Below are 18,566 nucleotides of genomic sequence, written 5' to 3'. Positions count from 1 at the left end.
AATAGTCCTAGTCTGAGTGCCTTTAAATGGATCTGAGGGAGACAAGGGACCAGGTAATTGAAAGCAAAAGTAATACAATATTTTAAATGTGTCTTCCTGAGTGCAGCTATTGTCTTACCAAGCATTTGTAAATGTGTGGCGAGGGATGGCACAGTTCCAGAATGGTCTTCATAATAATCTTTAGATGTGAAAAAAATGAAGCTATGACATTTTAATTAGACATTTCACAGCTGCCTCCCAATCCTCAGAAAGTAAATGCGAGGTGTATTTTCTTTATATTAAAATTGTGAATGGTGCTTAACAGTGAGTTTTAATTTAGGAGTTCTTATAGTATATAGTTTTTGTAGAATTTGCAGTTTGTTTTTCATTTTACCAAAACATGTTACAAACACAGGGCTAAATGATTTGTGAATAGGGGCCATTATCCCAAAAACAAATATGTCAATATATTGAATGTGTTAACGTTATCTCACAAACAAAGATGCATCTCAGACAACACCCACCACTGCTTGTGGTAACCAGGAATAAAGACTTCCTTTAAGAACCCACTTACTTGCAAGGAGAGAGGTTCTAGTGTAACCATGCAAAGAATAAACCCAGTGAGAAAAACGTTATAGAAAATGGTATAAATATTTTAGAACACTCCTGCTGTGTAATTACTTTGCCATGCAGTGGCCCAACAATGGGGAATGATCTAACTTTACCGAATTCAGCTCCGCAGAGAGAATAACTTTTTTTTCACAGACCTCGTTTTTAGAATCTGCCGTGCAGTCATACAAATGCAGTGATGAGCCACGCTGTTTGAAATGACCAGATGTGAAACATGACATGAGGAAAGTAATTCCCCAAGCTGAGCTGTTGAATTTAGGTTTAAACACAAATAACGTCCCCCTGTGTTATTCAGGGAGGATATTCAGAGGAATCATAATTTTAACACTATACTGTACAGCTAGCAGGACACTCTGAACAAAAATGCATCCCTCCTGCTACTAGGCTGTTCTTACTAAACATACGCTTACATTTGTTCAAATCCTTTCAGAAAAAAAGGTATTTTCCCCGCTTCAAAATAGGTCAAAGAGCGAGAGTGCCTATAAAATCTGATTCAAATGGCATCAATCCAAAATCATTATTTTGCTATTTCCTACATTTTGATAGGGCTAATACATTCTCCTATGCTTTCCTTTCACCAATCAGAACTCCACTTGACACTTGGTCATTTACTCTGGAGTGTGAAGTTGTCCCAAACAACCGCTTCAACGTCTTCATGTTTCATGTTATTAACCAACTGGCTGCTTCCCCTATTGACCAACATGCTTTGCAGCCAGTTGCAGGCTTTGACCTCTAAGACACTGACATGACCCAGAAAGTGAAACAGACTTCCTGAAAGTAATGCAAGCAAACTGAGAATGGTATTTAACCTAGTGTAGTACCAGGTATCATTTTTTAAAATGAAAATATATGTTTTTTTTTAACATGTGTTAACATTTGAGATATATGTAGCAAATTGTAGGCAGCTAGTTTGTTAATTACAACCATCTAAAGAAAGTCTATTAGAAATTACATTTTGAAACAAACAACAATAAAGGGTATAGTTAATGCAGTGTTGAAGCTCATTAGGGTTAGAACAAGTTACTACAGTTTTGAATCATCAGTATTACAGTGGCAAAGTACAGCTCTGGCCAAATGTTTTGCATCACCCTATACAATTAACTAATTTTGCTTTACAAAGTCAAATGAAACCTGCTGAATAATGTTATGTTAACATATTGAATTACATACCGCTTTGTAGATTTCCATATACTTAATGAAAAACGAACAAAAATAAAATTGAATCTGAAATACTGTACTACTATCATTTTGTAGCTTCTTTGATTACATGATGTTAAATAAAAGATCTAAATTATGTTCATATATATTTTATATTTGTCTCAATCCTAAAATGGTGATGCAACACTGTTGTCCTTAGCTGTGCGTGTGGACTGCACTTTATACCGATTTCTCTGCAGTGCTTTGAGCGGTCGATGAACTTTAGCCATGCCGTGCATTAATAATGTGTTTAAAACTTTGCTGGACGAGGATCAGTAGTGGAGGAACAGTACACACTGCTCTAACTATAAACACACATCTTGGCTTATTGTCTGCTGTTTCACATACAGTACATCAAAGACAGGGTCCTGCTGTAAAACATCTGTCCAAAATATATTTTTTAAAGTAAGATAATACATTTTTCATAATGCATTCAGATTTAATTTTGGAAAATACTTCAAAGTAGTAAAAACAAACAAACAATATCTTTAATTATAGTTCATTGACCATGAAGGTAGTCTAGCACATTTTTAGGTTTTTTTTTCTTCTATATTTGCCCTTCTACTAATGATTTGCTTGATCTGTTCATTATTATTTTTCTCCATTGCCCTGTCTAACAGGCTGCCCTCTTGCTTGCAAGCCTGTGTCATTTTTGCCATGTCTCTTTCAATCCTTTCTGCTCGGTTGGTTCCGTCTGATTTGAGGAATGGTATAGAAGCAAGAGGAGCCTGTGGTGCTAACAGTCGAAAGGTCGCAATTAGGATTAAGACACATGGCAAAACAGTGTGTGCCAGTCAGTGAGCAGAAAAAAATTATCACAATCTCAACATTAGAGCAAGTGAACACGGGAACATTCAGAATGATTGCAAACATCATACAGATGTAACACAGGTGACTATGCAGCTCTGCTCTTTTAAGCAATATACACTTGTATTGCCTATTGGGATCGATTCTCAAAGCTTGGTACTGCAGTTCATCATTAGCACCTCCATTGGTGGATCAGTGCAGTGCAATGCCAGAAGCCAAGGGGTATGTTTTACACCAGAGGGGCACAATTAAAGTCAATTTATAATCAGAGTTAATTAAGTAATAAAGAACAACAGAAGAACTGCATGTGCTCTGAGCTATATTGTTAATGCACGCAGAAAACAGACTAAACCCTGTGGGAACCCTTTTGTGAAAAAATCTGAATAAGAAGGAGAGGCCATCTGTTTGAACGAATTGTGAACCTTGAAAGAGAGATTTACAAAGATTTGCAAAGCCAGTCAGTGCTTTCCACATCCAAACAAAACTTAAAACTGGAGGCTAAAAATCTGAACAGATACCTGTGAAATGGAGAAAGCAACATTTCATGCTCTAGACCTTATTTAACATACATGGTTCGTCAGTCAGTGTTGTCTGTATTAGAGTTAATCACAGAAAGTTATTGGCAAGAAACAAACATTATGTGTTCGACACAATGTATCAATTTTCCTTTAACACAGGCGTCCATGTGCCTGTTTTAACATGTGCATACAGTGGATATAGTTGAAAGTGACTGCTTTTACAACTTACTGATGACTCTAATTTCGAATATACAGCCATGACAGGGGATGGACGTCACTGAAATGATTGTTATGATTGCAACCCATGAGAAACCTGCACAGACACCGCTGTATACCCAGCATGAATCTGTAAACCAGTTCTGTGCACAGTGGGGGAGCATTTGCTAGGCCATTAGCTTCAAAGTGTCACTGACGTCATTTTATTCGAATGCAGAAAGAAAAAAAAAAACATTGAAGAGTGTCTTGAGCCAGAGACCAACATTTTAGGTATAGTGTGCTTTGTTTTTAATTTCTAATTTGGAGCAAAATCTTTGTAAATGCCCCCTTATGTGCTCATGTTTCACATAGTTTAATGAAAATAATAACAGACGTATTACTGTAGGCTACTAATTTGTATTGGCTGCTTTTTATTTTTGTTATTGTCAGGCAATTAACACAAAATATAGTTTTTTGCATAGTGCATGGAACAATACAATACTTCAAAAACATATTAACACTCAACGCTTGCAAACAGTTGCCATGGAAATCCCTAGTCTGATGAAGTGTTTTAGTTGCCTATTGCTCAGACAAATGGTAATAGCCTACATTCTGTACTCAACATTCTGTCTCAACAGACATTAATTGGTTTTCTGTTCATCTGATTGAATTAAGTTCCATATTTGTATTCATCTCCTGCAGTTTGTTTATTTTAAACATAGGCCCCTTTCAAATATTATGCATGCGTCACATTCCAATTCCCCAAAGTGAGGCTAGGAGGGATAAAAAGTAAACAAAGATGGTTTGCCCAGATGAATTGCCAAGTGCCAAGTGCCAGGCTGCACCAACAGTAGTTATAAAAATCCTGAGCTCCATTACCACTCTTTTCCAGCTGACAAGACCAGGCGATTACAGTGTATTGCGGCCATTAAGAGAGACATTTCAAGTAGGCTTTATCAGCTCGTCCGGGCCACACAGTAATTATTGTGTTGTTGTGGGGGTCCTGTGGTGCACTCAATTATTTGGTGAATTAATATTACTTAATTAATAGTAGCGCTTTATCATACTTTATCAAACATTATTTCACAAGACTTTATAGAAAAAAAAAAGTCTAGGAGAAATGTCACATGCTGCCATCGCTGTACTACACTAGAATACCTCAAATAGGTTTAGCAAACTAGCAAATTGCTAAACTCTACAGTAAATAGATACATCAAAAGTCCCCAGACACAGGGAGATACGTACATCTTTTTCAATTATTATAGTTTCAGATCTTTATGTAAACTTTTAAAAATATTTACCAAATCAGTTATTATCTAGTCTACAACAAACATTGGGTTTGATTTTAATGCTTGTCCCGCAACAATTCGTAAAATTGGTAGGACAAGTGCTTCCTAAGTAGTACGTAGGCGTGGGACAAGCGTTTAGCTAGAAATATATTTTAAACAAAATTTAGCATGAAAATCGTAAATATGCTGTTCGTGCTGCAGACTCTGGCAACAGGCAACGCCACTCTGCTATGCACAGAGCAGCATACCTCTTGCGTCTTACCACAAGAAATACTCAGCAGTTGCAGTCAGTGGCCAGTGTTATGGCATATAGATGTGTGATTATATTGAGGGAATTATTACTTAAAACACTACTGAGGTGCTTTATCTCAGATATGCAACATTTGCTTTTCTGTCGTGTTTTTAAGTATGATAATACCATTATGGTAATGATTAAACTTTGACTAAATTAATGGACAGCGTGACGATTCTTTTTAAATTGCATTGTAATTCGAAGTACCGGTATCTTCCGGACCCGGAACGGTTACACACACTTTGAGAAGTTTTTTTTAATGAGAACCGATTAATTATAAATAGCTTATCATCCCTGTTCTCAAATGGGTATCACTTTCTCCGATGTTTTTTTTTTAATACCATTAGTATTTTATTAATTAAAATGTGGGACCGTTTCGTCTCGTTCCTGTTTTTACACCATCCCTACATTAACTCCTTCTGCTATTGCTATACATAACTACGCTAAATAGGGAATGGAATGGAATAGACCATGACAATTGATTACTGCCTTAAAAGATTTAAATCTTTAAAAGTTACACAGGCAAGAAATTAAAAAAGTAATACTAAAGTGCAGACCTATCCATCCCAGTACGATCACCGTGCTTATAAAAATCTGAGCACTCTTTACAGCATATGAGTACTGTTTACAAAAGAATGGCACTTAGGGTAGATAGTGACTTTTTACATGATTACTTCACATTGTAGTGTCTACACAAACCACAACCAAGTGTGAGAAATGCATGCCGCTCAGATGTGTTATAAAATCGCAAATTAACTCACCACTGAGCGCATGTACATACGCCTCCTTGTGATACTGTGCACCCTTGGAAACATGGTTTTGTGCAGAGTTTTCAGATTTTAGTTTGCAAGTTTCCACTGATGAAAATATTAATTCTGGCAAAAAAGACAGATCGTTGTAACTAACGTTAGCCGCCATGCTTGTTTTTATTTTAACCCTACTAACCTCGTTGTGTATTGGTTTATGAATATTCATGAGACAAAATTAAGAGTGGCCTATCTTAAAAGGTGTCACTGAAAACAGCATTTATGTGTGCTGCATAATTGATTACGGTGGAGAGGGGCTTAATTAACCTTTCTTTGTTGCAGTGATCAGCACCCATCTATGCTTAAATCCTACTTGAATGTCTGCATTGGTTTAAAGATATATCAATATCAATTTAGTGTTTATTTTTTTATTTTATTTTTTTTAATTCACTTAATAGTTCTGTGATTCCTTTAGCTTGTTAGCTGAGATTACTAGAATCAACTACTAATACTTTCCTAGAAGCTGAACTCCCTGAAGACGAGCCAGAGAGACAAGAAAGACATAAACAACAGACCCCAACTACTGGAACAGTATACTGTACACTTAGTTTTCTGAATATGAAAATAAATCATGTTGGACAAAGTATTAGAACCTGTCGAATCTTCTAATGAAAATTGTAATTTTCAAACTTGTATAGATCTGTAGTTATGTTTGTTTATACATTTTAAGTTTTCATTGAAGAAATCACATTTTTGGTTGGAAAATGACAAAAGTTAGTACAGCTGATCTGATACAAACTCAGTGAGGATGTTTATTAACTACAGGTGGCACACAGTTTTATTATCTTACAGGGGTCGCGTAGCAACTAGCAATAATAAAGCTGTAAACTCCTGGAATTTATACAGATGTAAACGTTTACTACTACTACTACTGTTATTACTACTGTACTAATAATAATATTGTCAATAATAACCATCACTGGACTAATGGTTTACAAATGTATTCACAATAACCCTCTATATAACATGTCTTTATGGTCAGTCACATATGGATGCTCTGTGGTATGCATGCCTTTAATATTCTGAGCACATCTTCAAACAACAGCCTAAAATAAAATGGACATGAGATGAGCAAACGCTGTGTTAATGAGGCTTCCTTTGCATGGTGCACTTGACAGAGCCCTCACCTAGTAATATCACCATTTCTATTTCAAGCATACTGTTCTGCTACTTGCATTGCGGGCTGTGTGTGTGTGGAATGGGAGGCTGTTCATTTACTGTGGTAAGTTCATTATTCATTTCTGAAATTGCTTAAAGCTTGAGCTGCTGATCACAAAGAGCACCTCAAACCAATGAAGGGTGTTCTGTTTACTGAAGCACTGCAGCCATGACTGAACTTTGTGCTTTTTATTATTTTATTTTTATCGATTTATATGGGTGAATCTACTGTTATACAATATAGGGAAAATAGATATTCAGTCATAAGAAATTCGTAATGCAAAACTAGCAACCTTGTTTATGGTATACTTTGCTAAAACTGTAACAAAATAAAATATGTAGGAGAGATAGGTACAAGATTATATAAAATAATACAGTACAACACAAAAAGACAGACATAACATGAATGTCAATTTGTAGTTTTAATAGAAATAGAATTAGATAATGTACAATACAGAAGACAATAGATAAATAGACTCAATATCATAACTATGTCGTAAATGACATCACAGTCACATTAATAGATTTACATAGATATAAGTGAGTGTAGTTGCCATGGCATTAAAAACATAAGTACCATCAGTGTTTGTTTTCAAACACACTAAATGTCATTCTGTGTCATTGTCCATTTGCACTAGCTCTGTGACATTCCCAACACTGTTCTGGAAACCACACTGAAAAAGAGCATGATTCCTTTGATGGTCCTCCCCATCTGCTGCAAGCAGGTTCATTCAGGTAAAGTAATAAGTACAGCTCTCTCAGAGTGCACAGGAAATAGGAAAAAAACACATCATTATGTCTCAAAGTTCTTGCCCAGCAACGTCACAGTTCATTTTCCCTTTTGAAAAAAGAGAATGATACATGAGCCACTTCTACTGGTAACTTTGGTTTACTGGTCATTACATTATGAAAACGATTTGCTATAATAGTCTTTTATTTTACCTGGATGAACCCAATTTAAATGGGTTAAAGAACAGGCTTCTGTGATCATCACTATACCCTGCAATGCCATTGCTTAACCTGCACGATATGAACACTATACCCTGCTAAGTCATTGCTTAACCTGCACGATATGAACACTATACCCTGCAATGCCATTGCTTAACCTGCACAATATGAACACTACACCCTGCAATGTCATTGCTTAACCTGGCACGATATGAACACTTTACCATGCAATGTCATTGCTTAACCTGCACGATATGAACACTTTACTAGACTAATCAAGAGATTTTTTTTATTATTATTATTTTGATGACAGACCTTTATGGAATTCCTGGTTTTTTTTTAGTATTATTCATAGAAAAGCTCTCTAGTTGTTAAAAGGTACCGTCTATCTTATTATTACAAGATATTGTTTCTAAAGTAGGATTTTTTTTTGTTGTCAATTTTCAATACAGTATTTCACATAAGGTGGTAATTATCTCGTCAACGTAGTAGCTGATTTGACTGTAAAAGTAGAGCAGTGAATGAAACTGAATAAGTACATCTGACATTAAAACCCTTAGTTAGACATATTAAATACAGTTCTCTGATAATGCCGGTTGAAGCTCTGAGCTTCAGGTAGATTTGCAGTGAAATGATGGAAAGTAGCCAGTGAAGCATTTCATATTTTATCTTAGTGTATAAGAAATGCTTCTGCTTATTTTTACTTATTTTTCTACTCTTTTCATGCTAAACAAAAATAACCTATATGGAAATAAAATGTATTATATTAGCATATACAGTACATTTTAAATATATATGGCTGTGCAATAATTGCAAGAAATATATAAGAAATAATGGTACCACTTTACATTGTATCTCCAATGACTGTGTATTTATATAATAGTTATTTACATAATTACAATGTTATTATATACATAGTTACAATGTACTTAATGCGTAAACCTAAACCTAACCCTAACTCTTTTCTGATAGAATTGTGGACTTACAGGTAGTGGACGAAAAAATGGACACACCAATGTAAAGTCACTTAATAGGGCATTGGGCCACTATGGTATCCCACTCTGTGGAGTTCTCGGTGGACCGTTTTTGATGAAACTGGCTGCTCGCGCCCCAGGTTGAAATTTGCAGTTAATTGATCTGCAGTTGCTCGCCTGTTTTGCCTTGCACTTCGAATTAATGCACATATTTCACGATCCTGGAGTATTTATTTTTATTTTTATTTATTTATTTCTTAGCAGACGCCCTTATGCGCTTCCGCCCACTGTTGCCCTTTGCTGATGATGTCTTTCCCTCAGAGTTCCATGCTGACATCACCTTAGACACTGTTGCTCGTGAAACATCAGCAAGTTGAGCTGTCTTGGTCGCTGAAGCTCCTGCCAAACACACCCCAACAATCACCCCTCTTTCAGTCACTGAGGTCTCCTCTTGCAGCCATGCTAGGGCAGCAATGTGGGCCACCACGCAGGGGCAGCAGTGTGGAGTAGTGGTTAGGGCTCTGGACTCTTGACCGGAGGGTCGTGGGTTCAATCCCAGGTGGGGGACGCTGCTGCTGTACCCTTGAGCAAGATACTTTACCTAGATTGCTCCAGTAAAAACCCAACTGTATAAATGGGTAATTGTATGTAAAAATAATGTAATTGTATGTAAAAATAATGTGATATCTTGTAACAATTGTAAATCGCCCTGGATAAGGGTGTCTGTTAAGAATTTAATAATAACACAAAATAATAATAATTATAGTCATAAACACATTGTGCAAAAATATTTACACATTAAGTACATTGTAACTAAGCATAATAACATTGTAAGTATGTGTATGTACACATGCATTTACTAAGTAACTACTTGTGGCGGAGTGTCCCGCCCCTATGTATTATTATTTGTATTTTTGTTTGCGGTGCGGATAAAAGCGCTGTGTCTTTTATTATTATATTTAAAAACCCAGTGAGGATGCATGGCTGATCAGCTACTGATTATTTAACTAGCTGACAGTCATGCATCCTTACCAAACGCGTGCAGACTCTGGCCGAGGAGTAATAAGATAATTAAGAACTAGTTAATCCCTCGGCCAGAGTATATAAACCTGCAGCTCTCTTGGTGTTTTGTTAAATCTTTTGGTTTTGTTTATTAATAAATACGCTGAGTGCACTCAGCTTCTACCGCCCATCCATTGTTTTGGTTTCTACTTCCTGGTCCGTGACGTCACCACTGCGAGCCAGACTGTCACACTACTATGTAAATATACAGTCATTAGAGGCACTGTAAATTGCTACCGAAATAGGAAATCTAGGAATATATACGCAAAGCTATTTATTTGCATTGCATTTTGCCAAACGTTTATGTTGGAGCTCGTAATTTCTTGCATATTCGTTTTGTAATTGTAATTGGTGTTTCTTGCTTTTGGAAAATAATGTGCTAATGACAATCTGGATTAAAGAGCAATGAGAATCTAGCCCATAATTTTAAATGGCTCTCTCTCTCTCTCTCACTGTCCAGCTAAGACTGGCTTCTAATTATTCTTTCAAAGTTTCAACATTTAAAAAAGAATTGAAACCATTTGTTAAAAAAAATACAATCACAGACATGTCATAAAATCATTAAAAAAAAAAAAAAACAGCTTTCAGTACTGTCTATCCATCTGCTAATAATCACAAATAGATTAAGTGTTAACATACTTACACCACACGACCAGCTAGATAAGACGAGGAACGTCACATTTCGTACACATTTTATATTCTATTTTTGTGTAGCAAGAGACCATTTTTACCAGCCTTTCTGGGACACTGGATAGCAGTCATTTCCATAGTAACGGCACTTCACGGCTGATTGGCCTATCCTAGTCCCTGAATTTTGCTCTTGTTCCTGAATGCTCTCATATTTACATTTTGTCATCACCTAGTAAATACACACGCATGTGTGATGATTTTTATAACATTGGTACATCTGACCTATTTTATTTTTGGTTCACTTTTTTATAACAAGTTTGTTATAAAAAATACATTTGCAATTCTACTTTATGCAGTGGGCTGAATGATTATTTGAATCGGGCCTCAGCTATAATTATTGCCTCCCTCTATTCTACAGACACGGCAGTGTAATTGCAGCGCAGTGATCTTCTGAACATATAGGATCATTAAGGACTAATCTTTGTTGTCCTGTCATGTGAACTCTAACCCTTTCCCTTTCCCAGAAACAACACGTTTCTTAAAGACCAGCTTGGTGTTGGTATGAACTATCATAGTTATCATAACTAATGTCTTCTTATTGTTTAGATCTTCTTTGTATATCAATTTCTGTCACAGTCATCACATCCTGGTTGTCAAAGTATTATACTCTTCTTTCCTTGTTTGGATATATGTGGGCAGAAGTTACAGTTTTCAAAGAACTGTTTCGAAAGTTTATGTTGCTGATACCCACTTTCAGGTGACTGCATTGAAAAAGCACGTCACCTTGTTTTTCCATGCGTTTTCCACACTTTATCACTGTTTAAATATGATTCTCCTGCGCTTTACCATACTGTAGTTCTTTGCGCTTTGCTATATGGGCCCTCCCTTTAACAAACATTTACTTTGCTTTAACAATGCTTTTGGGGGTTATTTTCAAAAAGTATAATGTTCATTATGTAAGTGGGACTTACCATAGCTTAGCATTACCATTGCTATAAGCTCTAAAAAACAAAAAAAGACAAAACTATTAAAGAATCGCAACAGAATGATATCAAGAAGCTAAGTGTCTCGGAGCTCTCTAGATCCTTAGCCAGAAGAATTTGCTCTGCTGCAGTATGAGTGAATCATGGCATGACCCTGGATAGTGGTTAAGGATGACGCTGCCTTCGTGCTTCTCTTGGTTCGGTGCAGCCACAGTAATTAGGACATGCTTTATTTAAACAAACTAATTTGATTTCTGAAAATAATGATGTAGTTACTAGAAGGAGTAAAGTTACTTGAATGCAGGTGCGATTTGTCAAATTTCCTGTGCACAAACTACAAAACAGTAGGCAAGCTCATAGTAAGATACATCACATTTATCTATCACTGATGTGCCAACATCTGCCACCATGAAAATGCAGTTATTGTTCTTTAAAACTAAATATATATATATATTCTCGATAACTAAAAGGTAATAACAACAACATACGCTTATAATCAGCTTTTAAAGTACTCCAGTACAGGGAGTGTATTTTTACTTCAAGAGTAACTGAGCATGGAACATACCTTTTAAACTGCCCTGCCTTTTAGTACAAGACCGTTCAACCCACTATGTGATATTTCATGTTCCAAACAGACACAATGAGGTGGCTTCTGAAAACATTCCTTTGGCTTTGAGAAGATTGTTTTAAAAAAAAAAAGATTTCTGGTTGCTTCTCTTCATTCCAAGCACTTTCAAGAACTCAAAAAAAAGAGCGGTTTAAAAACATGTGTTCTCTTGTGTCTCATTGGCTGATTCCCCTTAAAAACAGTTGTCAGTGTATTCACTGGTTCCCAGTGTCCATATGGACGAAAGTGCTGAGTAACACAATCATATGCGGTAGGTAGAAAACAGTCCATAGAGATGCTGAGAACCAGCGAGACAGTGCACATAAATGTATCTGGGTATGAATATCATCTGTAAAAATGTTAATGTGATGTGAATTGATTCTTTACATGTCTACTACTGTTTGTGTTATGATGAATACAATCTGTGGTTCTGAGTTCTGTTGCTCCAAAATGTAGTTATCAACATTTTCTCTGTCTGTGATTTTAGTAGGGTGAAAGTAAGAAGGTGGGGTAAAACCTGGCCTCCTGACGGGTGTGACACTACAGCAATTGACCCGCGGGTCCTCACCAAGATGGGACATACCTTAAGTATAGAGTTGGCTTGCGGTGACCATCTTGGGAAGGACAATCACACAGGTGTTTGGAGTTGCACATTTGGCAAAGTCAGTGTTTTTCCATGGACACAATCAGCTAGCGATTAGTCATGGAGGATTGACGGGGGTGTGGCTTGGAGCATAAAAGGGAACTGTGTTGATCAGCGGGGGAGTTGTGCTTGGAGAGAAACCTGCCTGGAAGGATCTGCTGTGCTGTGTTGTGCTGTGCTGTGCTGTGTTGTTACACCAGTTGTGTGCTTTAACCCAGGATTCCAGGAAGTAGGAGAGCGTGGACGCTGGGAGTAGAACTCTTCTGGATGGAGCAGAGAACAGTGCCACGACGAGCCTACCAGGGAACAGGGCACTAGAACCTGGGTGAGTCAGCAGCAGGAGGCGGACATTTCCTTCCTGCCAGGAGGGAACTTTGTTGTGTGTGGCGGTGAACGGGACTGTGGGGTACCTTGTGTTGTGTTATTAAGGATACACAGTAAAACTTAGCACCAAATAAGGTGACTTTGTGTATTTGTATACGCACCACACCACCAAGGGACACTGATTTTACCTAGCTCTGAGTTTGCTTTTAATTGCCAAGACTACTTCATGCCATCCAAGTCATGTGACAAATAGACCCTTCAATTTGCTGGCCCCACCTACTGAGAGACAGTAAATGAGACCAGCAGAAATATTTCTAAATCACGCATATACTGCTTAGACTACTGGGATTTCTACTGGAAAATCAGAAAGGTTAACTAGACAAGGCAGCCCACTGTTCTCAGCATCGGTCTTTGGGAGTTAGGTGTGATTGAGAAGTATCACGTTCCCTGGTGCATAACTGGGCTTCACCTGTGGGTGACGTGCTGCACCTTTTATACTGGAGAATATACAATTCAAGTTGTAATTCACTGGACGTGACTGAGCGATTGATCTAGCAATGTGCCTGGAGACGGTTAAAGTCCAGTCCACCGGGTGATTGCTTCACTGGCTGGCTGTTGTCATCTTTCTTTGCTTTCGATTATCAGGGCTCCAGGCCAATCTCATAAATCTCTGTCCCTTTTAATGGAGCTCTGGAACATTTTGTGCTATGCAAATAACATTATCTGTCTAAGATGCAGGCTGAACAACTGCAGTAAAGATAACCGCATTTAACCTAACTGCTGGCCGCTGGCTATTTATATATATATATATTGTAACACAGCAGGGAGGGGGTTAATATCCTCCCTGCAGAAAACATATGCGTATGCACATTTTGTTAATTTGCTTATTGTTTAATTGTTTTTCTGTTAATTGTTTTATTGTTAATTATCACCTGCACCTGGCTATAATTGTAAATTAGAGCCAGGTGCAGGGTTTATAAGGAGAGCAGTCAGTCTTCTCTGGGCTGCTGAGAAGAAGGAGGCAGAAAGGAGTACTCTGCTTCCTGGCAGTCGTGAGGTACAAAGTGTGCTGTATTAAAACTGTGTGTTTTTTGTTTATTGTTTGGTGGGGCAACGGCCTAGCTGTCCCACTTGTAGTCAGGGTGTTCCTGTGTGTTAGTGCTCGTACAGAGTTAGTTGTTTATTTTGTATTGTGTTTATTAAAAGTAGCACACCAGCGCTTAAAAATCCATTTCTGTGTGTTGGGTCGGTGTTTTAAAGGGGCAACGAACCGCAGAGAGGGCTAGTTGTTTACAATATATATATATATATATATATATATATATATATATATATATATATCGAAGTTGAAATTAAATTAAAAAAATGGCCAAAGATGTTTTGTGCAAATGATTAGATTTTATGCTAGAGTTGTCATGGTTAGAGTCTGGAGCAGACAGGCTGTCTGATTTTCTTTGACACAGAAACTTGAACTAATTTCATTGATTGCACATGTACTCTAAAGGACCTGATCGGCTAACAAGCAACAGTAGCATGGCAATATTACATTAAGTAAATCACATGGGTGTAGACCTGTCTAGTGGAGTGTTTGTGTGTATTCTGAAAAACATGACACTGTGCTTCTTAATTGTGCTGTTTCCATCTTGGATACAGATCTTCTCCATTTTAAACTCAGTGAATATTTGCCTCTCGCCATTTTACATCTGACTAGCAGTTAATTTTTAAAGGCCTCCTTTAGAAAAGTGTCCTATAGTAAAAGCATAACAGTGTAAGAAGGCATAGTGAAAGCATGGTAAAGCAAAGGTAAGTGTGACGGAGTGAAAGCAAAAGAGAAACACACTCCATCACTATGGTTGTACATCATTGTATAACAGAAGGACATTATCCTAAAGACTGTCTTTTTAATACTGTTTGTTTGTGATAAACATTGTAAATGTAAAATAATAGCAAATTGCTATGATATGGTAAGAGTTAGTTCTGAGACTACCACTGTAACTATTTTGTGTTTGCTAATGAATAGGTGCACATCTGATTTACGAGGACGCAAGGTGTTGCTAAAGTTTATTTTAAAGCTCAGACTTTCTTTTAGTTAAGGAAGTGAAGTGAAAGCGCTTGTTAATATTTTTTAAATGCATTTCATGTTTTGAATAAATGCGAGCTGGTGTAGCTCTGGGCACCGCCATCTCGAGGAGTGCTCGCGTTGATGTAAGGCTCTAGTATAGCCGTGAACGTGTTTAATAATAGTCAGTGTGGGGGGTAATATATCCTTTGGTTGGGTTTCAACTGTAGTATCCTTAACTGCTGAGGGTTTTATCTACTGCAACTAAGATAAAACAATGTTCCGGGCCGGCGCCTTCTAGCAGGCCTACAATATCCATCCCAGTTCTCTCAAATGGGGTTTTAGTAAGGAGCGCTGGGACCAGCGGAGCAGGCAAACTGTCTTCGGAGCGACCTGCGCACATTCTGGACACAATCCGCATATTTCTGCACCTCACCATAAATCCTGGGAGAATAGAACCAGGCCAATATCCATTCCAAAGTCTTTTCACGAACAAGGTGTCCTGAAAAAGGAGTATCGTGAGCTACTCTCATCACCTCGGGCGGAAAAGACTTCAGAACAATTAACTGTGACACTGGCTGTCTGGTCCCAGAAGAATATTAACAGTGGCAAACCTTAAACACCACTGCTATTGAAATCTATATTCATTCAGATACTTCAAAGGCTGATTTATTAATCCCCATAGTAACATCATTAAAACAACCATCTAGATCAGGTTTAAGGGGTTTGGAGCTCTATTGTGGTGTACATCATTAAGATAGACACAAGCAATATTTAATGCAGCAGTATTACTTTAATGCATGGCACATTAAAAAAAAAAAGTGTTACATAAATGTCCGCACAGGCTTTGTGTTCTATTTGGTGATCGATAGCTGTGTAGTTTATAGCACTTACTTGTATTGTCTCAGTTCAAACACAGTTGTAATTGGATTGGATTTCAGCACAGCTTCTTCATTTTCTTCTTTTTTTTTTTCAATCTTGACTTTCAGCAACTTGCTTCATGTTTTCATAACACATGGAAAATTATATTAATGGAAATTTGGCGCACAGTTCAGAACTGTTGGATGCAGTTTTTGGAAGAATTCAGAGCCCAGTCCAGATGTGTAATAGGAATCATTTCTACTTGTTTCTTCTACTATTAGAGATCGATCACAACAGACCTTTCAGTTGTGTATACCCTAAGCATATTATTGTACACTATTTAGGCTGTGTTTGAGGACAACTGTGTAACGAGTGTAAGATTATTAAGATTAATTAAGATTGTAACCCTACAGTCTTTAATAGAGTTAAGCACGCAAATAGAATTCACAAAACTTTGCCCTTTCAAGTTGCCATTAAACCTGTGCCAATGCTATTGAAGGACAACCTTATTTACGCAGAACATTTGAACTGGTTCCTAAAATCACGTGTTGCATTTCCACCTTACTGTAGCACATATGAGTGTCAAACAGAATAACATTAAGAAAAGCTTTTTTTGGTGGGGGGGGGGGGGGGGGGGATTTGTATGTTCAAAGCTATGCAGCTACTGGTGAGTAAAATGCTCCCTGAACATTGAAATGGTTCTCAAGCAGTTATCTTTAATATTGTTCTAAGTCTCATATTTACTGTTTTTGCAACTTAGAAACCTTTCCAATATGATCATTAAGCTGCAATGTTTTATATATTTTTAATAAAGAAACTGAATACAATTAATTTAATTTAAAGTATAATTGAACTCTGTGCAACCTAGGCAGTGTTACATGTTGGCATCATTGGCAGGATGGAGGCAGCACGTTTTTTTTTTTGAAGTGTGTACATTGAGAGGATTTTAAGAAGAAAAAACAATGGTGTTGCTTTGAGCCCAGGTGCCCATGCCGGGCTAGATGGCATCTTGATGGGCGCACATACGACTTGAATGCCAGTATGGATCAGCAGTGAGTACATGGTCCACAGGTGTCTCCAGGTGTACAGTTGGATATGGGCTTTCTGGGAGAGTCCATGGGTACATGGCAGGACCCACCTGGTATGAATGCAATTGATTCTTAAAATGATACATTTACCAAAAATTCGGCATTATTAGGCTGGTTATGAGATCCACTATGGCAATATGTTATCTTGGGGGAGTTGGCAAAAATAGTTTACGTACGGGACTGATAACTCCTGTATCAAGGGGGGCCTCAGAATATTAATTGTGTCTTCACGGTTCATGAGTTCATTAACTTGTTTTTAGATAAGTAGATGGGAGGGATGTACAGCATCACCTGAGACCATGTGTGTCCACAGTATGTTGCTTGTAAGAATGAGATATATGTTTACTGTTGGAATGCACTTATACATTTGAAATTCAGATGAGGTATTTATTTGTATTATGTGGGAGTCATCTTACCCATAAGCGCTGTATAGACGTAAATAAACACCTCGACTGTATTTCACCCATCGCCCTTTGTGAAAGTTATTGTTCATTATATGTTTTTAACTGATGTTTGTATCATTTTCTTGTTTAATAGTGTTTAAATGTGTCAACCTATTGGCTATTTCTGTTCTACCGTTGATGCAATTGTATGTGTGTGTATAATATATAAATATAAGGTGTCCCATAAACCAAGCATCACAGGCATGATTATAATAAGGGTTGTCTAGTTCTTTCACGTGTGGAATGTCTTTAAGCAAAGAGGAACACATTCAGATCATTTTGATATGTGGGGCAGATAGTCAGCAGGGACGGCTCTCCGATTTAACAGAAATCATCCTAATCAGCTTGATATGGTATTGCCAGTGATGCTTGACTTATGGGTCACCCTGTACACAAAAAGACTTTCAGAAAACTCACACCTGTCTCTTTCCATTTTCTATTCATTAAGGACCTAAAGCAGCACCATTCCATGACTACCAGTTAACAGGTTACTGTCGTTCATTTAGAAAGAAACTATGATGTGAAAGAAACAAAACTTGAAACGAAATCAAAATAAATAAATTGCAACACTTCACGTTTATGCTGTAGACAGCATTAGATGGCATGTTGGGTATTGTTTGTTGTTCTGTGCTCAGAGAGAGATATACTTTCACAGACAGAGCATGCATTGCATTAGGTAGCTGGCTTTTCTCAAGGATTGCACAATATGTGGCACACGTTTTAGATATTACAAGCAATATACCCTGGTGCCCCCTCCCTTAATAGTTCTTAAAAGCTTCCCTTGTGAAAACATCTTGCAATCAGATTCCCTTTTCCACAGTTGGCCTGATCAAATTCCATGAGCTTTGTTTTATATGAATGGTTATTTATGCGGGAAAGCACTGAGATAGAGGGGTATGATGTATTAAATGTATTGTTAGTTTTGAGACAGTCAATTTTCATTTTTGGATAATGTGATTGACACTAATGTGAATAACACTCACCAGGCACAGTTCATGTTTTTTTTGAAAATAACACATTTATGAAGACGAGTCATTTTTTCCATTATTTCCAGTCTTTATTTTTAATACTAC

The sequence above is a fragment of the Acipenser ruthenus genome, chromosome 1 (genome assembly GCF_902713425.1).
Source record: "Acipenser ruthenus chromosome 1, fAciRut3.2 maternal haplotype, whole genome shotgun sequence".
In the NCBI taxonomy this organism is placed as follows: domain Eukaryota; kingdom Metazoa; phylum Chordata; class Actinopteri; order Acipenseriformes; family Acipenseridae; genus Acipenser; species Acipenser ruthenus.
This window is presented reverse-complemented; position numbering follows the sequence as displayed.